Below are 20765 nucleotides of genomic sequence, written 5' to 3'. Positions count from 1 at the left end.
ATTAGACTCTCTTTATGCAATCTCTAAATCTTCAGAAGTATATAAACAATGCATATCCCTACAGGCTGCGTATGATGTTGTAATGTCACAATACACCACCGCACTTTTACTTCACTCTAGGTCTAAATTTTATGAACAAGGACATAGAACTAGTAAATTGTTGGCACATCAGTTGCACCAAATGTCCTCATCTCAATTAATCCCACAAATTAAGGCTAATTCAAGTGTCATGTCAGACCCATTAGAAATCAACAAGACTTTTAAGGAATTTTATATTTCACGTTATTCATCTGGATGTTCTTCTGCTTTTGATACCTTTTTTGATAAGATTAACAACAACCAATTGCAGCAATAGAACTTGAGGCTGTAGCTAGATCACTACAAAGCGATAAAAGTCCTGGAGCCAATGTTTTCCAGCCGTGGTTTATAAAACATTTTGGAAAAAGCTGTCTCTGCTTTTGGTAGATGTGTTTGTTGAAGCATTTAATACTGGCTTTCTTCCTCAAACGTTAACTCAGGCATTAATTTATTTGCTTTCAAAGAAAGACAAAGATCCCTTATTGTGTGGTTCATGTCGTCCGATAATTCTGCTAAATGTCGATTTAAAATTATTGTTAAAGTTATTGGCCCAACATTTGGAAACCATCCATCCATCTATCATATCCTTGGATCAAACTGGATTTATTCGCAACAGGCACCCTTTTTTAATCGGGTATTTAACATTGTTTACATTTCTTCCCCATCCACTCTTCCTGAGGTTTTGATATCTTTAGATGATGAAAAAGCCTTTGACAGAGTGGAATGGAATTTTCTTCTTTTTACTATAGAGAAATTTGGCTTTGGGGAAAAAATTATTTCTTGGATCAAACTACTCTATGCATCACCACTGGCCTCTGTTAAGACCAATAACATGAATTCTGATTATTTCCACCTTTATCATTCCATTAGACAAGGTTGCCCTTTGAGTCCACTGCTGTTTGCCATTGTAATTGAACATCTGTCTATTGCTCTACGGACTCATCGTGATTTCAGAGTCATAAAGTCATAGAGACATACAGCATGGAAACAGACCCTTCGTTCTCTGGCATTATTAAAAATGGTGTGGAGTTGAAGGTTGCTCTATGCAGATGATCTTTTGCTACTTGTATCAACATATCTCTCTCCGTTCCCAATGCACTTTCAGTTTAAAAATCTTTCGGGAGATAAACTGAATTTTAGCAAAAGTGAGATATCTGCTATCAATAAGCCTGCCAGGAAATACCCACTAGATAACTTACCATTTAAAATTGACAGATCTGGTTTTGTTTATCTTGGTGTTCACGCGGCAGATACAATAGGCAATTTGTACAGGAATCGATACTAGTACAAATTAAATGAGACTTCGAACAATGGTCTCTCTTTAATTTGTCTGTTGCTGCCTGCTGACTGGAGTGGCAGCTATGCCCGTATAATATTCCTACATGAAGTAGTTATATCGCCATTCACGCAGCTTGATGCTATGTCACAGTCAGCTTTGCGCCGAACTAAGCGACGGTATGTCCCTGATCCGACGATTCAGATTGATAACATAGGACAGCCAAGAGGTATTCCTAATGAGGGCCCACAATGAGATTGCCTCAGGCTGGGAGGCTGTCATCCCAGTGATAGGGGTTAGTAAGAATGCTGAATGGATTAATTACATTTATTACAACCAACAGAGATTTATCAATTATACTGACAATGCCCTTGTGGCCTTGGGAGAACAATTGGATGTTACTACTGAAATGACATGGCAAAACAGACAGGCCTTAGATTGGATACTGGCAGAAAAGGTGGGGTTTGTGTGATGTTTGGGGAGCATTGCTGTATCTTTATACCTAACAACACTAGCCCTGGGAGATCTTTTACTAAAGCAATGGAAAAACTAAAGAATCTAAGACAGAAGCTAAAAGACAATGCGGGGTTTGTCATCAGGCTTTTGATTGGCTGAATAATATCTTAGGGTCTTGAGGAGCATGGTTTGTCAAGATTGGTCACATTGTAGGTGCGGTTTTGCTTGTTGTCACCTTCGTCTTTTGTTGTGCTTTACCTTTTATTAAGTCCTTTTTAGTTCGCGTCACTACACGGCAATTTGTGGTCATTTCAACTACCCCAGGAAGTACTTACTCCTCTGACAGAACCCCACCGCTCTACTACTATGATCTAACAACCGCCACGGTGCAAGGAACATGTCCATGTGGGGACGTCGATGATACTTCTGAAGAAAGCACAGGTCCTAGATTGTGAGGGATCTTGGGATTTCTTTCCTGTTCTGGTTATTGGAGGACAGGTTTTTGACCCAAGGGACCCCAGGAATGGAGGAAGAACCCTTTAAGTCTCAGACTCCAAATATTATTTAATCCGTGTTGGGACCTATATTGTTTGTATTGGGCACAAGAGAGGCTGAGCTTCTTGTCTTCTTTCTCTAGGCGAGACAAATAAGTCTCAAAGGGGAAAATATGGAAAATAAAGAACATGAAAGCATGGAAAGGGTTAAAGCACAAAGACCACTGGCAATCTGTGATCTGTGGAAGGCAGGATGGGATAAGAATAGTGGAATGCTCTTACACCAATTAGCAGAGTAAGGTTAAGGCTGAAAGGTCACTATGGTGAGATGAGATAACACAAGTAATAAAGCAAGTTTCTCTGTTAGGTGTTATTATGACAGGATTGGGACAATACATATTTGGGACATGACATTAAAATATCTAATTAATAGTTAGTAGAGTCAGCTTGAGACAGGAGGCTATTGTAATAGATGGAATAGCTAAATATCTATCATGACAGGTTAGTCTGGAATAGAAGATCATTGTAGCAGAGTTAGCAATAAATATCTAACCATGACATTAGAATAACATTAAGTAGAATGTACAACTAAAGAGATAATGGGAACTAACATCACTGGTTTATTGTGTAGCTAGAGTGAGGTACTTTGATTAATATAGTTGGACATGCTGATAAGCTAACAGAAACATGATTAAAAAATATAAAAATCCACGAACCCTGAGGTTTGTGGGCATTCGAGAATCTGTTTTCTGTGTCACAGTTTTTTTGTTTGCAAATAAAAGACCTACTTCTTGAAGAACTCTCTGCGTCTCCTGGTGATTCTCTATATTTTCTCCACAACATGCCCTGTATAGCTGAAGCATAAACTTTCAATTTTTATATTTGCCTTGCAATAAATGTTAATATTTGAGTTACTTTCCTAATTAGTTGCTGTATCTTCATGTTAACCTTTTGGAATCACGGACTCAGATACCCAGATCCTGCCAGGTCACAGATTTCTGCAATTTGTCAGGGTGGGAAATCTTTCTTATTTTGTTAGAATCACATATTCATGGATTATGAAAATCAGAAAATGGAAGATTCAGATATCACTGGCTTGTAGAGAGATTTATTATATGATTGTTGCAACTCAACATGTTTATAAAAGTCAACTGACTTTGTGCAGAATGCAGGCCAAAGTGATGTTTGTGATGCTGTGGTAGCTACCTCTGGATCAATTTCCACCTGCTCTAGAGATTTATACAATAACAGCATCTATGAACAGGTTGATTGAAAAAATATTTTTGAAAAAACATTTAAAATAAAGATAGCATATTATTTTTATGGTCTTAATTGCTAGACAAACTTGACTGAGCTTTGGAAGAAGCTTTGTGTTTAAGGTTACCTACCAACATCATCTGGATTTGTGAGAAATCTTCCCAGTTCCGAAACAATTCGTTCAACTGGGAAGTCAGCTTGTTAATTGGGAAAATCAAAAAATGAGATTCTGAACATTGAGAGAAAAGGTCTGATTTTCTTCCCAAAGTTTTACTGGTGAGTTGAGAATCTCACTACCGAGCAGGGAGGAACCCAATTGCTTACACTGACACATTATCATTGCCTAATTTAGCTTCATTTATATATAGTTTGCTATTTTACCAGGTGGTGGTAGTCAGAGACAATTCTCAATATGAGACTCTGAGTGAAGTCCTGGCAGCTCCAGTTTAATGCTTGATTGTCTATGCCTCTATCTTGGCCAGCAGACCCTACCACTTCAGGGTATGCTGCATAGGCAGAAAGCATCTGCATCCTTCAACCGAGGAAGCAGTCTTACTACATCAGCATAGTACATTTCTATCTCACTTATAACACAGATCATCATGTCAATACTGCACCTTGGAGCACACTATCACCTTTCATTACAATACTGCGTGAGGCCACTTTACACAGAGGTACAACCACATATTTCACACATCAGACAGGTTATTGCACGTCAAGGCTATTGGCTTATTATCTCAGCACTGACCTACTTTGCAACTTATGGATGCTCACTCTATCATTACCTTGCCATGCCTTTTTGCATACTTCTACCTCATTCAGGACTCACAGCTTCACATACTTATGTCTGCTGTGCCTTTCAGAGTGATGCCAGATATGTTTGCCAGCAGTGATCAGCCAAAGGAGTAAACATTTTGCTGTACAGCACTGTGAAATGTCAATGTCACACCTAAAAAATGTGCCAAACACACTGAATGTGTTTCAACAAAATGTCCAAATTTGAAAGTATAAGGGGACAAATCCTCAGTCAAGTCAATGGGGACTATTGTCAGTCAAGGGGTCCTGTCACAGTCAGTCAAGGAGATTGTTGAGTCTCAGTCAGAGCTTGAACTCAGTTAGTCAGTTGCATGAGTGATCAATGGTTCCACATCATTACATTGGGCTATGGTCAGTCCTGCAGACCCAGTGTAACAAATCCAGAAATTTGTCAGAGAGCTGCACAGAGATCAGGTTAGGGTGACCACTTATCAATTGGGTTGTCATTTTAAGTCGGTCAGATCCACCGTCAGTCCTGGAGGTCTGTTCACTGAATGTCAAGGGGGAATTATCATGGACAACTGGCATAGTGGGCAAATTAGTAAATCAATTGTGGGATTAGAGGCAACATGCTGAGATTGCAGAGGGTACAATAATTGTGCTGGAGGCAACTTTAATAAAGGGTGGGAGATATAGTGCATTGGGGGAGTTGGGAGAAGCTGAGCCATCAATGGTCATCACCACTGTGACTCTGACTGGTTGGAGGGGACACTACATCATAACAGTTAGCATAGTTAAGCAATAGACCAAGGCCTCAGGGGATAATATTTGCAGATAAGACTTAAGTAAAAACATTGATGGGAATGTGTAGAAGTTTACAGCCGATCAAGTCAACAGGGAGTGCAAGCTAGAAAGAAACATTAAGGTTTGGGCGGTGAGTGAGGGTCATCTTGATTAATAGGTTAAGTCCATGATGAACTCTGTGAAGGGCAACACATCCTCAGCAGAATCGTGAATGCGCAAAGGAAATGAAAAATGACTGCCACACACCTGGATTAGTTGGATTAAGTGTTTTTTCCGTCTGAAAATGTGGCTCCAGATGTGAGCCATGTGAGGCCTTTCAAGGAGCAATTCCATTAGTCAGGCACTTGCACAATACAGTTTTAAAATATCTGTAATTATAGCATATTAGATTCCTTACAGCATGGAAACAGGCCCTTCAGCCCAACCAGTCCACACCGACCCTCTGAAGAGTAACCCACCCAGACCCATTTCCCTCTGACTAATTGACATAACACTATGGGGCAATTTAACATGGCCAATTCACCTGACCTGCACATCTTTGTACTGTGGGAGGAAACCGGAGCTCCTGGAGGAAACCCACGCAGACACAGGGAGAATGTGCAAACTCCACACAGACAGTCACCTGAGGCTGGAATCGAACCTGGGACCCTGGTGCTGTGAGGCAGCAGTGCTAACCACTGAGCCACTGTGCCGCCCTGTATGAAATGCATGTAGTGACTAACAATGTTGGGAAAAAATCCTGTCCACAAGCAATCTTGACCATGTTAGAGGTCATTTCAAATAGACCAGTGTTCAATTTGAAGTAGAACACCTTACAAATGTCACCTGTGGACCACAAATCTCCCTGAGGTAACAGTGGCTGAAGGACCTGTACTTAAGGGAATTTATATTTGCCAGGAATTGGTGTTGGAGAGACTGTTAGGTCTGAAGGTTGATAAGTCCCCGGGGCCTGATGGTCTACATCCCAGGGTACTGAAGGAGGTGGCTCGAGAAATCATGGATGCGTTGGTGATTATTTTCCAGAGTTCGATAGATTCGGGATCAGTTCCTGCGAATTGGAGGGTGGCTAATGTTGTACCACTTTTTAAGAAAGGTGGGAGAGAGAAAACAGGAAATTATAGACCAGTTAGTCTGACCTCAGTGGTGGGAAAGATGATGGAGTCTATTATAAAGGATGAAATTATGTCACATCTGGATAGTAGTAACAAGATAGGTCAGAGTCAGCATGGATTTATGAAAGGGAAATCATGCTTGACTAATCTTCTGGAATTTTTTGAGGATGTAACTCTGAAGATGGACGAGGGAGATCCAGTAGATGTAGTGTACCTGGACTTTCAGAAAGCTTTTGATAAAGTCCCATGTAGGAGGTTAGTGAGCAAAATTAGGGCGCATGGTATTGGGGACAAAGTACTAACTTGGATTGAAAATTGGTTATCTGACAGGAAACAAAGAGTAGTGATAAATGGCTCCATTTCAGAATGGCAGACAGTGACCTGTGGGGTACCGCAGGGATCAGTACTGGGACCGCAGCTTTTTGCAATATATGTTAATGATATAGAAGATAGTATTAGTAATAACATTAGCAAATTTGGTGATGATACTAAGCTGGGTGGCAGGGTGAAAAGTGATGAGGATGTAAGGAGATTACAGGGTGACCTGGACAGGTTAGGTGAGTAGGCAGATGCATGGCAGATGCAGTTTAATGTGGATAAAGGTATGGTTATCCACTTTGGTGGCAAGAACAGGAAGGCAGATTACTACCTCAATGGAATCAATTTAGGTAAAGGGGCAGTACAGAGAGATCTGGGTGTTCTTGTACACCAGTCAATGAAGGTAAGCATGCAGGTACAGCAGGTAGTGAAGAAGGCTAATAGCATGCTGGCCTTCATAACAAGAGGGATTGAGTAAGAAGCAAAGAGGTTCTTCTGCAGCTGTACAGGGCCCTGGTGAGACCATACCTGGAGTACTGTGTGCAGTTCTGGTCTCCAAATTTGAGGAAAAACATTCTGGCTATTGAGGGAGTGCAGCATAGGTTCACGAGGTCAATTCCTGGAATGGCGGGATTACCTTACGCTGAAAGACTGGAGCGACTGGGCTTGTAAACCCTTGAGTTTAGAAGACTGAGAGGGGATCTGATTGAGACATATAAGATTATTAAAGGATTGGACACTCTGGAGGCAGGAAACATGTTTCCGCTGATGGGTGAGTGCCGAACCAGAGGACACAGCTTAAAAATACGGGGTAGACCATTTAGGACAGAGATGAGGAGAAACTTCTTCACCCAGAGAGTGGTGGCTGTGTGGAATGCTCTGCCCCAGAGGGAAGTGGAGGCCCAGTCTCTGGATTCATTTAAGAAAGAGTTGGATAGACCTCTCAAGGATAGTGGAATCAAGGGTTATGGCGATAAGGCAGGAACAGGATACTGATTAAAGATGATCAGCCATGATCATATTGAATGGTGGTGCAGGCTCGAAGGGCAGAATGGCCTACTCCTGCACCTATTGTCTATAATTCACAAGGACAATCCAAGGTCAGATCGATTGCACCAGGATGCAGAACTGATATTGTCTCATCTTGTATTGTAAGTGTTTGACAACACGCTTTTGTGTACAATGTTGGTCATAAGATATAGAAGCAGAATTAGGCCATGTAGCCCATTAAGTCTGTTCCACCATTCAAACATGGCTGATATGATTCCAATCTCCTTTGCTAATCAGGAACCTATCTATCTCGGTCCTAAATACACACATTGACCAGGACTCCACAGCATTCTATCCTCTAGTTGAATAAATTCTCAGTTTTAAAGGGTTATACCTTCACTCTGAGGCTAAGCTCTCAGGACCTCGCCTCTCCAAATAGTGGAAACATCTTCTCCACATTCACTCTATCCAGGCCTCAAGTATCATGTAAGTTTCAATGACGTCCCCCACGTCCTACCCTCCCCCGACCCCCTCCCCTAACCTTTTAATCTCCATTGAGTACACAGCTAGAATCTTCACCTACTCCTCATATGACAGGCCCTTCAACCCAGCGATCGTTCTTGTTATCCTCCTCTGGACTCCCTTCAAGGCCATAATGAATAACTGTAAATTAATATTGTTTGAAATACAGGCAGCCCTATTTATTCCCAGGAACAGATGCAACCTTTTTGCTTGAATCTTCTTCACTTTTTCTGTTGGTCAGTGAAAGATAACATTATAAGTGTTTGAAGACTTTACCACATGTGGTGCTCCGCATTCACGATAAGATGCTATGCCACGCTGGATGTTGGTAAAAAGTGTAACACTGTAGGGTTCTAGGCATTAAAGATGGATAGCATCTGCAGCTTAACTCTTATTTAGATTAGACAGGTGAAGATGGAAAGAAGCAATACATGCACATTTGTGAGATTCTATTTATAACTCACTGTCACCTGCACTACCAATATGCCCTCACAAACTTTTCTTTTTTGTTGACTGTGAGCCACATGGTCAGAGTGAGGGAGATTTCACCTGAGTGAGACAGAGACACAGTGCCATAACTGGAATTTGTGTCAAAGTGGACATTCAAACAGTAAACCTTTTTTCAAGTTTAATTAGAGAGCAAAAATGACATAATCAGGCCAAAACCAGTAGTCTTTAAAGGAAATTTTTAAAATTTAGTTAACCAGGAGAATTGATTGATCTAATAGTTAGCTGGAAACTGGTGGAGAAAGTCATCAGATTTTTGAAAAATTGGGACCAATTCTTGAATATGGAGAACTTATACAAGCTGGACATGTTACACCTCAATGGGAGTGGGACTAATATTTTTGCAGGAAGATTTTCTCGTGATGTTAGGCTGATTTTCAACTAGTTTGTTAGGAGTTGGAACCAGAGGGACAAAACAAATTGGAAGGCAGTAAAGTTAGTTACAGGAAGTCAAATAGATGTTAGGGAGATTATAAAACTCTAGTAACAAAGCTGAATGTCAAGTATCTTCTGAGAGCAGAATGATGTCAAGAAGAAGTTTAAGGTCTCTCTACTTGAATGTATGTGAAGATCAGAAGAAGTAGATCAACTAAAGTCCCAAATAAAGATTCATGGTGTGATCTAGCCACCATTACAGAAACATGGCTGCATTTTAAGGTACCACAAAGGTTTTTGTAGAAAGTAAAAATTCATAGATTTGGGGGTAACAATTTGGCATAGATAGGAGATTGACTGGCTGATAGTAAACAAACGATAGGAATAAATGGGTACTTTTCAGGTTGGTGGATGTCACAAGTGGTGTGCCGCAGGGCTTGGTGCTGGGGGCATCAACTTTTTACAATCTATATAAATTATTTGGATGAAGTGACTGAAGATATGGTAGTTAAATTTGCTGATGACACAAACATCAGTAGGAAAGTGAGTTGTGACAAGGATATAAAGAGCCTAGAAAAGGATATAGATAGGTTGAGTGAGTTGGCAAAGATCTGGGAAATGGAGAATAAAGTGCAAAATTGTCCATTTTGGGAGAAAAAATAAAGAAGCAACATTATTTAAATGCTTAAAGATTGCAGAACTCTAAAATGCAGACAGAGATCTGATTGTCCTAGTGCATGAATTGCAGAAGGTTAGTCTACAGGTACAGCAAGTAATCAGTGAAGCTAAATAAAGGCTATGTTATTTTATTGTGAGGATCACTGAATTCAAGAGTGGAGAGGTTATGCTTCATTATACACAGACCACATCTGAAGTACTGCATATAATACTGGTCATGTTACTTCAGGAAGGATGTCAATGCATTGGAAGTTCAGAGAGGACTTACCTAGACTTATATCTAGAATAAGTGGAGTGCCTTATAATGAAAGGCTAAACAGGCTATGCCTCTATCTTTTGAAGGTTAGAAGAGTCAGAGGTGACTTAATTGAAACGTAAAATCCTGATGATTTGACGAGATGAATGTGAAATGAATATTTTCTCATGGGAAAATCTAAAACTAAAAGCCACAGTTTAAAAACAAGAGGTTGCCCATTTAAGACAGATATGAGGAAAAAAATATTCGCTCAAAGGGTTGAGAGTCTTGAGAATTTTTTTCCTCAAAGGCAGTGGATGCAGAATTTTTTAATAATTTTAAGGCAGAGATAGAAATATTCTGGATTACCAAAGGGGTGAAAGATTATCAAGGATATATTGGAATTTAAAGTTGAGGCTAAAATCAGTTCATGAGAAAGTGAGGATTGCAGATGCTGGAGATCAGAGCTGAAAAATGTGTTGCTGGAAAAGCACAGCAGGTCAGGCAGCATCCAAGAAGCAGGAGAATCGACGTTTTTGGCATAAACCCTTCTTCAGGAATGAGGAGGGTGTGCCAAGCAGGCTAAGATAATAGGTAGGGAGGAGGGACTTGGGGGGAGGGGCGTTGGGAATGCGATAGGTGGAAGGAGGTTAAGGTGAGGGTGATAGGCCGGAGAGGGGGTGGGGGCGGAGAGGTCGGGAAGAAAATTGCAGGTCAAGAAGGTGGTGCTGAGTCCAAGGGTTGGGACTGAGATAAGGTGGGGGGAGGGGAAATGAAAAAGATGGAGAAATCTGCATTCATCTCTTGTGGTTGGAGGGTTCCTAGGTGGAAGATGAGGCGCTCTTCCTTGGAGAGCATCGTCAACCACGTCTGAGGGGAAATTGTGGTCTTTGAAGAAGGAGGCCATCTGGGTTGTTTGGTATTGGAATTAGTCCTCCTGGGAGCAGATGCGCTGGAGGCAATGGAATGGGGAATATGGGATAGTGTTTGGGGAAAGAATTGGGAATATGGGATGGCATTTTGGTGAAGGAATTGGGAATATGACTCTGAACAACTTCTCTTTCCAAACCTCCCACTTCCTCCAAACCAAAGAAGTAGCCATGGGCACCCGCATGGGCCCCAGCTATGCCTGCCTCTTCGTCGGATATGCGGAACAGTCCATCTTCCGCAGCTACACTGGCACCACCCCCCACCTTTTCCTCCGCTACATTGATGATTGTATTGGCGCTACCTCATGCTCCCACGAGGAGGTTGAACAGTTCATCCACTTTACTAACATCTTCCACCCCGACCTCAAATTTACCTGGACCATCTCAGACTCCTCCCTCCCCTTCCTAGACCTCTCCATTTCTATCTCGGGCGACCGACTCAACACGTACATTTACTATAAACCGACCGACTCCCACAGCTACCTAGATTACACCTCCTCCCACCCTGCCCCTGTAAAAATGCCATCCCATATTCCCAATTCCTTTGCCTCCGCCGCATCTGCTCCCAGGAGGACCAATTCCAATACTGAACAACCCAGATGGCCTCCTTCTTCAAAGACCGCAATTTCCCCTCAGACGTGGTTGACGATGCTCTCCACCGCACCTCCTCCAATTCCTGCTCCTCCGCCCTTGAACCCTGCCCCTCCAATCGCCACCAGGACAGAACCCCACTGGTCCTCACCTACCACCCCACCAACCTCCATATACATCGTATCATCCTTCGTCATTTCCGCCACCTCCAAACAGACCCCACCACCAAGGATATATTTCCCTCCCCTCCCCTATCAGCGTTCCGGAAAGACCACTCCCACCGCGACTCTCTCGTCAGGTCCACACCCCCCACTAACCCAACCTCCACTCCTGGCACCTTCCCCTGCAACCGCAAGAAATGCAAAACTTGCGCCCACACCTCCCTCCCTCACTTCCCTCCAAGGCCCCAAGGGATCCTTCCATATCCATCACAAATTCACCTGCACCTCCACACACATCATTTACTGCATCCGCTGCACCCGATGTGGCCTACTCTACATTGGGGAGACAGGCCGCCTACTTGCAGAAACGTTTCAAATAACACCTCTGGGACACCCACACCAACCAACCTAACCGCCCCGTGGCTGAACACTTGAACTCCCCCTCCCACTCCGCCAAGGACATGCAGGTCCTTGGCCTCCTCCATTGCCAGACCATGGCAACATGATGCCTGGAGGAAGAGCGCCTCATCTTCCGCCTAGGAACCCTCCAACCACAAGGGATGAATGCAGATTTCTCCAGCTTTCTCATTTCCCCTCCCCCCACCTTATCTCAGTCCCAACTCTCGGATTCAGCACCGCCTTCTTGACCTGCAATCTTCTTCCCGACCTCTCCGCCCCCACCCTCTCTCCGGCCTATCACCCTCACCTTAACCTCCTTCCACCTATCACATTCCCAACGCCCCTCCCCCAAGTTCCTCCTCCCTACCTTTTATCTTAGCCTGCTTGGCACACCCTCCTCATTCCTGAAGAAGGGCTTATGCCCGAAATCTCGGTTCTCCTGCTCCTTGGATGCTGCCTGACCTGCTGCGCTTTTCCAGCAACACATTTTTCAGCTAAAATCAATTCAGCCATGATCATACGAAATAGTGGAGCAGGCTCAAAGAGTCAAGTGGCCTACTCTTGCTCCCTGTTTATATGGTGTCCAGGACTGGAACCTAAGTGCTCAAGTATATTCGACATTTGGGAAAGATAGACAAGAAAGAAAAAGAGACGAAATTGCACTGAGAATAGGGATGGGATCAGTACATTCGGAAGGGAGGAACTCAGATTGGAAGAACAATGTGTGGAATCTATTTGAGTGAAGCGAAGAACTGCAAAGTGAAGCAGACATTGGTTGGAATTACTTACAGGTCACAAACTGTAATTGTAGTGTGGGACATAGTATTAATCAAGAAATGAAAGAAACATGCCACATGCTTCATGACAGTTCATTAACCTGCGTATTGACTGGGTAAATCAATTGTGCACTAATGCTATGGAGGATTTCTCGTGTCCATTTGGGACTGTTTTCTCGAGCAGTATGCTGAGGAGCAAACTAGAGTACATGGTAGTTAAGATCTAATATTATATTTTGAAACAGGGCTAAGTAACAATCTTGTTGCATGAGAACTTTCAGGGATGAATGACCACAAAATAAGAGAATTTTACATTAAGTGTGGAAGTGAATTAGTTCAATGTGAAAGAAGAGTGTTAAATTTAGATAAGGGAAGTTACAAAGACTTGATGTGTAAATTGACAAAGGTGGGTTGGGAAAATACTTGAATAAGCATGACTATACAATGGATAATCTTTAAAGAACTGTTACATGACTTAGAGCAACTATACATTTCTTCAAAATGCAAAATCTCAAAGGAGGTCAATCAACCATGACTCACAAAAGAAGTTCAGAGTTGCATAAGATTAAAAGAAAAAGACATAAATTTTCTATATACGAATATATACATATTATTGCCAGAAATGTCAGTAAAACTGATGATTAGGAGGTTTTTAGAATACAGCAAAGGAAAATGAAGAAATTGATAAGGAAAAGGAGATAAAATATGATGGCAATAAAGCAAAAAATAAAAAGAAAGCTTCTATAGGTATGTAAAAACATATTCGGCTACAACAGAAGTGGTCCATTACAGGCAGGGTCAGGAGAATTTATACTGAGCAATACGGAAATGAAAGAAAACTGAATGATTATATTTTGCTTGCTTTCAGCATAGGAAGATGCAAAAAATCTAGAGAAACAAAGATCCAAGTGACTACGGAGAATGAGGAGTTGAATGTAATTAATAAGAAGATTGCACAGGAGAAATTAATGGTATCGGAAGTCGTTTAATCCGCAGAACCTGATATTCTACATCCCAGAGGTTAGAGGAAGGTGGTTATGAAGATAGTTGAGGCATTGGTGATTATCTTTCGAAATTCTATAGATTCTGGAATGTTTCCTGCAGACTGGCAGGTAATAATAGTTACCCCACAATGTTAGAAATGAGCAAGAGACAAAACAGGGAACTACAGACCCGATAGCCTCCCACCAATAGTAGCAAAATTGCGAGAATCTGTTATAAAGGGTTTGATAAATTTGGATAATAATGGCTTGATTCAGCATAGTCAACATGGATTTGGGAAAGAGAAATCTTGTTTGACGAACTTGTTTAAATTTCTTTGAAGATGTTACTAAGTATATTGATAAAGGACAGCCAAAGTCTTTTAATAAAGTCCCATTCAGGAAGTTGGTTAGAAAAATTAAAACACATGGGATTGGATGTAATGTATTGGCATGGATTAATGATTAGCTAACAGATAGAAAGAGAGAGTAGGAATAAATGAGTCATTCTTGTGTTGGTAGGTTGTCGCTGGTGACATTCTACATGGACCAACATTTGGGTTGCAGTTGGTCACAATATTTATCAATGATTTGGAGTGTAATACTACCAATTTTGTGGATAATACAATGTCAAGTAAGAGAGCTCTGAGGAATATTTAAAGTGGCTTCAGGAGGATTTGGACAAGCTTAGAGAATGGATAAAAATATGATAGATGGAACATAACGTGGAAATATGTGAGGTTATCCACTTTGGTGAAAGAACAGATGTGCAGAGTATTTTTTAAATGGTAAAAAGCCAGGAATGTACATACATAAAGCAGTCTTGGTGTACTTGATAAGTCACTGAAGGCTAATAGGCAGATGCAACAAGCTATAAAGAAGACGAATGCAATGCTAGCCCTTATTACAAGAGGACTGGAGTACAGGAGTGGTAATGTCTTACTTCAATTGTACAGGAGCTTGGTTAGACTGCACCTGGAATACAGTGTGCAGCTGAGGTCTCCTCATCACAGAAAAGATATCATCGCCATGGAAAAAGTGAAATGAAAGTTAATCAGACATTTCCCCAGAATGGCTGGACTGTCCTATGAACAGAGATAGAGTTAACCTGGCCTGTATTCTCTGAAGATTTTGAAGAATGAGAGGTGATCTCATTGAAACTTATAAAATACTGAATAGTGTTGATGCAGGTATAATATTTCCCTTGGGAGTCAAGAACCGGGGGGAGAATTTGAAAATCCAGGGATACCACTTTGGTCTGAGATGAGGGGAAATATTTTTTACTACAAGGCTTGTGGACCTTTGGAGGTCTCTACCAGAGAGGTCTGTGGGTGCTCAATCTTTGGGGTTTTTTTAAGGCAGATACATTTCTTTTTACCAATAGAGAATTATGGAGATGGGGTAGTTAAAGGCACTGAAATGTTTTTATCAGCCACAATCATGTTAAATGGTAATGCAGGGTCAACAAGCTGAATGACCAGCTCCCGTTGCTGGTACCTATTCCCTCCCACTATGCATACTGTGAAGAGCTATCCCTAGTTGGCAGCATTTGACCTAGTGCACAGCAGGGCTTTAAATATAGCACTGAGGGCATTAATACGAGAAGGTCCCAGTAGCAATGAGTACTTCTGCCAATGGTGAGTGTACGATTGTGTGAGCACAGTACCTTTGAGCAGCAGACGATTGCATAACATAACTCAGTCAAGATCATGGACACAAACTCTCTTTGAAATGTCCTGAAATTGACAGTTAGCTGTCTACTGGTAAAATTTAGCTTTTGGTTTCTGATTTGCCACAGACGTGAGAGTTGGAAAAGAACTTCCTAGCTGAAAAGTGGCAGTTAAAAAGCTGCTGGCAATTGTGGATAGGTTTACAAGGTAGCAGTCTTGTAACTCTCTCTCTCGCTCTACAGGTAAAGGATACTCTTAAAGAAAACCAGCTGAAGAGATATCTCGCTAAAGTATTTGTGAATCCAAAAAGTTTTAAATATCAGGTTTCCTAACTATTCATCACTGAAACTAAAATCTGGTCTGAAGATCTTCCATTGTTTTGTGACCAACAGCAATTAGATTTTGTTGTCAGGGACTTTAAGGAACTATGAGAAGTCAATCTATTCTGCATTTGAATCCTTGACCAACAAGGGCACTTTCCATTTCCACTGAGACTATGCGGCTTCAAGACCACCTTCCCTTCCTAGCTTACTTCTAGCAAACATATAATCTCCAGAGAACAAGATGGACAAACTCGATCACGGCTCAGCTTCCAGCGTGAATTGCAGGACTGCTGTGCACTCTGCTTCACAGAAACCTGGCTCAACTCATCTATTCCCGACTGCATACTTCAGGATGATGGTTTTTCTATCCATTGTATGGACCGCACAGAATCCTCGGGTAAGACAAAAGGGGGGAGGGGTTTGCTTTTTAATCAACAACATGTGGTGCATGGACATTGCAATCCTGGGCAGCCATTGCTCCCCAAACCTTGAACTCCTCACCATCAAATGCCGCCCTTTCTATCTACCACAGGAATTTACCGCTGCTATACTAACTGCTGTGTACATACCACCACAAGCAAAGGTTGAGGAAGCTCTGAATGTGCTGTACTCCACCACGAATGCCCTGGAGACAGAAAACCTCGAGGTCTTGTTTGTTGTGTGGCGACTTCAATCAAGCCAATCTAAGGAAGATATTGTCCAAGTACCAGCAGAACATTACCTGCTCCAGCAGGAGCCCGAACATTTTAGACCACTGCTACATCATTGTGAAGAATGCCTACCACTCCATCCACCGCCCTCATTTCGGGAGCACTGATCACAATGCCGTGCTTCTTCTCCTGGCTTATAGGCAAGAGCTCAAGCAGGAGACATCCTCGCAGATACAGATCCAGCGCTGGTTGGAGGAGACAGAGGATTAACTCCAGTGCTGTCTGGAATCGGTTGATTGGACCATGTTAAAACTGTCCGCAGGTATCTTGGATGAGTACGTCACCACCGTCACAGACTCTGTCAGCAAGTGTGTGCAGGACTGCATACTGAAGGAGTCAATCCATGTGTTCCCCAACAGGAAACCCTGGATGAATCAGGACATACAGAACCTGCTAAAAACCAGGCGTGAGGCCTTCAGACCCACTCAAATATAAGTAATCCAAGTATGACCTTCTCAGAGCCATTAAGACAGTCAAGGACCAATACCAATCCAAACTAGAGACCCAAACAGACACCCGGCAACTATGGCAAGGACTGAATGTCATCACAGGTCCTAAAAAAACAGTGCAAAATAGCAAATGATGGCACATCCCTCCTAGATCGTCTCAAAGCCTTCTAAGCTCGCTTTGAGCACAATTTAGGTGGAAAGGTAACACCTATTCCAACAAGTCCTGACGAACCTCTCCCAACAATCACTGCATCAGAGGTCAGATCAGTTTTCCTTCGTGTGAATCCAAGGAAAGCGATGGGACCAGACTGAGTTCCAGGCCGTGCACTCAGAGCATGTGCAGATCAACTGGCAGAGGTCTTCTCAAACATCTTCAACCTCTCCCTGCAGCAGGCCACTATCCCTGCCTGTTTTAAAAGTGCCAACATCATCCCTGTGCCTAAGAAGGCTCATGCAGCATGTCTCAATGATGAAGCCCAGTGGCCCTAACTTCGGTGATCATGAAGTTCTTTGAAAGGCTGGTCATGGCATTAATCAACTACAGCCTCCCCACTACTCTTGACACATTCCAATTTGGGGAGAAAGTGAGGTCTGCAGATGCTGGAGATCAAAGTTGAAACTTTATTGCTGGAACAGCACAGCAGGTCAGGCAGCATCCAGGGAACAGGAGATTCGACGTTTCGGGCACAGGCCCTTCTTCAGGAATTCCTGAAGAAGGGCCTGTGCCCGAAACGTCGAATCTCCTGTTCCCTGGATGCTGCCTGACCTGCTGTACTGTTCCAGCAATAAAGTTTCAACACATTCCAATTTGCCTATTGGACCAACAGATCCACGTCAGATGCTATATCACTTGCCCTTCACTCCTCCTTAGAACATCTTGACACCAAGAACTGCTACGTAAGAATCCTACTTATTGACTACAGTTCAGCCTTCAACGCTATTATCCCCTCGAGACTGATTACTAAACTTAGTGATCTCGGACTAAGCCCCACTGTCTGCAACTGGATCGTCAGTTTCCTGACCCACAGGCCACTTTCAGTGAAGATTGGGGACAATATTTCATCCTCACTAACACTCAACACTGGAGCCCCCCAGGAATGCGTACTCAGCCCCCTACTGTACTCACTGCATACCCATGACTGCGTCGCCAAATACCAAATTAATGCCATTTACAAGTTCGCTGATGACACCACTATAGTCGGTCGTATCTCAGATGGCGATGAAACAGACTACAGACAGGAGTTGGAAGACCTGGAAAAATGGTGCACTGAGAACAACCTAGCTCTCAATGCCAGCAAAACCAAGGAACTCATCATTGACTTTCGGTGGGATGTTAATCATGCCCCACCCACCTGCCCCCCCTCCCCCCAACACATTAACAGCACAGAGGTGGAACAATTGGAGAGTGTCAAGCTTTCTTGAACTCTTCATGTGGACGCACTGGTTACAAAGGCCCAACAACATCTCTTCTTCCTCAGGTAACTGAGGATATTTGGCATGATGATGAATATCCTTGCTGACTTTTATAGGTGCGCCAGCGAGAGCATTCTGTCTGGATGTATCACTACCTGGTATGGGAACTGTACCATTCAAGATTGGAGACGGTTACAGAGTGTGGTGAACTAGGCCTGGTCAATCATAAAGGCCAACCTCCAATCGACAGACTCTATCTACCAGGCCCGCTGTCAAGGAAAGGCCGCCAACATTCTCAAAGATCCATCCCACCCTGGCAATGCTTTTCTACAACCTCTACCATCATGGGAAGGTACAGAAGCCTGAACACACACACAAGCCGATTTCATAACAGTTTCTGCCCTACTGTTGTTAGAATACTGAATGGACTCACAAACTCTTAACATTCACCTGCACCTGTGTTTTTGTTTTTGCCGTTGTTACTTATTACTTACTTATCTATGCTACTTAACTCTGTGATCTGCCTGTATTGCTCACAAAGCAAAACTTTTCACTGTGCCTCGGTACACATGACAATAAATTCAATTCAATTCAATTTTGCCTACTTTTTCCCATCCATAATAACCTGCAGAGCTATGTCACCTTGTCTTGTCCATATATGAATGTGTATCTCATAATGTCAGAGATGTACAGCATGGAAACAGACCCTTCGGTCCAACCCGTCCATGCCAACCAAATATCACAACCCAATCTAGTCCTACCTGCCAGCACCTAGCCCATATCCCTCCAAACCCTTCCTGTTCATATACCCAGCCAAAATGCCTCTTAAATGTTGCAATTGTACCAGCCTCCACCACTTCCTCTGGTAGCTCATTCCATACATGTAACACTCTCTGTGCGAAAAAGTTGCCCCTTAAGTTTCTTTTATATCTTTCCCCTCTCACCCTAAACTTATGCCCTCTAGTTCTGGACTCCCCAACCCCAGGGAAAAGACTTTGTCTATTTACCCTATTCATGTCCCTCATAATTTTGTAAACCTCTATAAGGTCACCCCTCAGCCTCCGACGCTCCAGGGAAAACAGCCCCAGCCTGTTCAGTCTCTCCCTATAGGGATAAAAGGGAATATAGTTTAATTCTGCATCGCAGCTTAGTTAATAATCAGTTTTGCCACTAATTGGAAGAATGTATTTTGCCTTTAATAAACATGGTATTTTTGGGTTTATTGAAGAAGACTGGTGGAAGTCCCTTTTGGTCCAGAATAGAAAATTAAATTAATCATTTTGGTGATTAAGACATTCACATTTCTAATATGACCAGTGGTTTGGTGGGCTTGATTTACATGGAATTCCTGTCAGAGTTGTAACAATTACTCTTGCCAAAATGGACAATTTCATATTTTCCCACATTATATTTTGTCAGATCTTTGCCAAATCACCTAACCTATCTATTTTCTTTTGTATCCTCATGTTCTCTTCACAACTTACTTTCCTAACTTAACTTTGTGTAATCAGTAAATTTATCAAGTAAAACTTCAGTCCTGTCATCCAAATAAATCATTCATATAAATTGTGAAGACTTGAGACTCTAGCACTGATCTTTGTGGGTTACTAGGCAACAACCAGAAAGTGATCCATTTTTGCCGGATCAGTTTCGTTTTAGCTAGCCAATCTCTTATCCATGCCAGTAGGTTGCTCCCTACACCATGAGCAATGATGTAACATAACTTTAATAACATACACCAACTTTCTGCAATAAACTTTGATGTGTTACCATATCAAATGCCTTCTGAAAATCTAAGCATAGTACATTTACTAGTTCCCCATTATGCATAAAAGCTAAGCCTGTCAATCAGGCTGATTTCATAGAAATAGAATCATTGAAAGTTACAACATGATAGGAAAGCTTTTGGCCCACTATGGTTCAACCAACTGGCAAGGAGCCAGCCAGCTCAATCCCATTTTACTGCAAATGGTCCATAGTCATACAGGTTTCCATACTTCAAGGTCCTGTCCAAGTATTTTGTAAGTGTTTTCTGCCTCTGTCATCCTTCCAGACAGTGAGTTCCAGGTTTCCACCCTCAGGGTGAAAAATATTTTCCTCAAACTCCCTCCAAACAGCTACAGACTGTTCTGCTATAACGCATGTTTCATTAGTGTGAATTGGCTATAAGATGATTGATGAATTGTGGACATTGTTTGGAGAATGCAAACTTTCTATTCAACAGGTATAGCGATCTGTCCCGGCATGAATTTCTGTAGTAGGTTTCCACAGCATGATTTTCAGTCGTGCGAGGTTGCAGAGGAACACAACTGCCATGTTATAGAATGACCTGCACTTCCAAATGTATGCCCCAGTTGTGACACCTCAACTAAGGAACAGGGCCTTCCTATTCACTCTGTCTAAACCCATACCTGAGGGCAGGCTTCCAGCACCCAAATTGGACAGGCAGTAGGTTGGAAGAACACAGACCTGGTAGCATCAGGAGGTGGACAAGTCAACACTTCAG

General features: G+C 42.3%; 1 protein-coding gene across 2 annotated transcripts in view; it reads right to left on the bottom strand.

Annotated features, from left to right (window-relative positions):
• Window positions 1–20765, bottom strand: part of eml6 (EMAP like 6) — a 524201-nt gene that overhangs the window by 292891 nt on the left and 210545 nt on the right. The gene's annotated exons all lie outside the window — the stretch shown is intronic.

Source organism: Chiloscyllium plagiosum, unplaced genomic scaffold (assembly GCF_037043375.1).
Source record: "Chiloscyllium plagiosum isolate Xiang-an unplaced genomic scaffold, Cpla_swu_hap1 HiC_scaffold_10, whole genome shotgun sequence".
Lineage (NCBI taxonomy): Eukaryota > Metazoa > Chordata > Chondrichthyes > Orectolobiformes > Hemiscylliidae > Chiloscyllium > Chiloscyllium plagiosum.
Note: the sequence above shows the minus strand (reverse complement) of the source record. Positions and strands in the feature narration are given on the sequence as shown.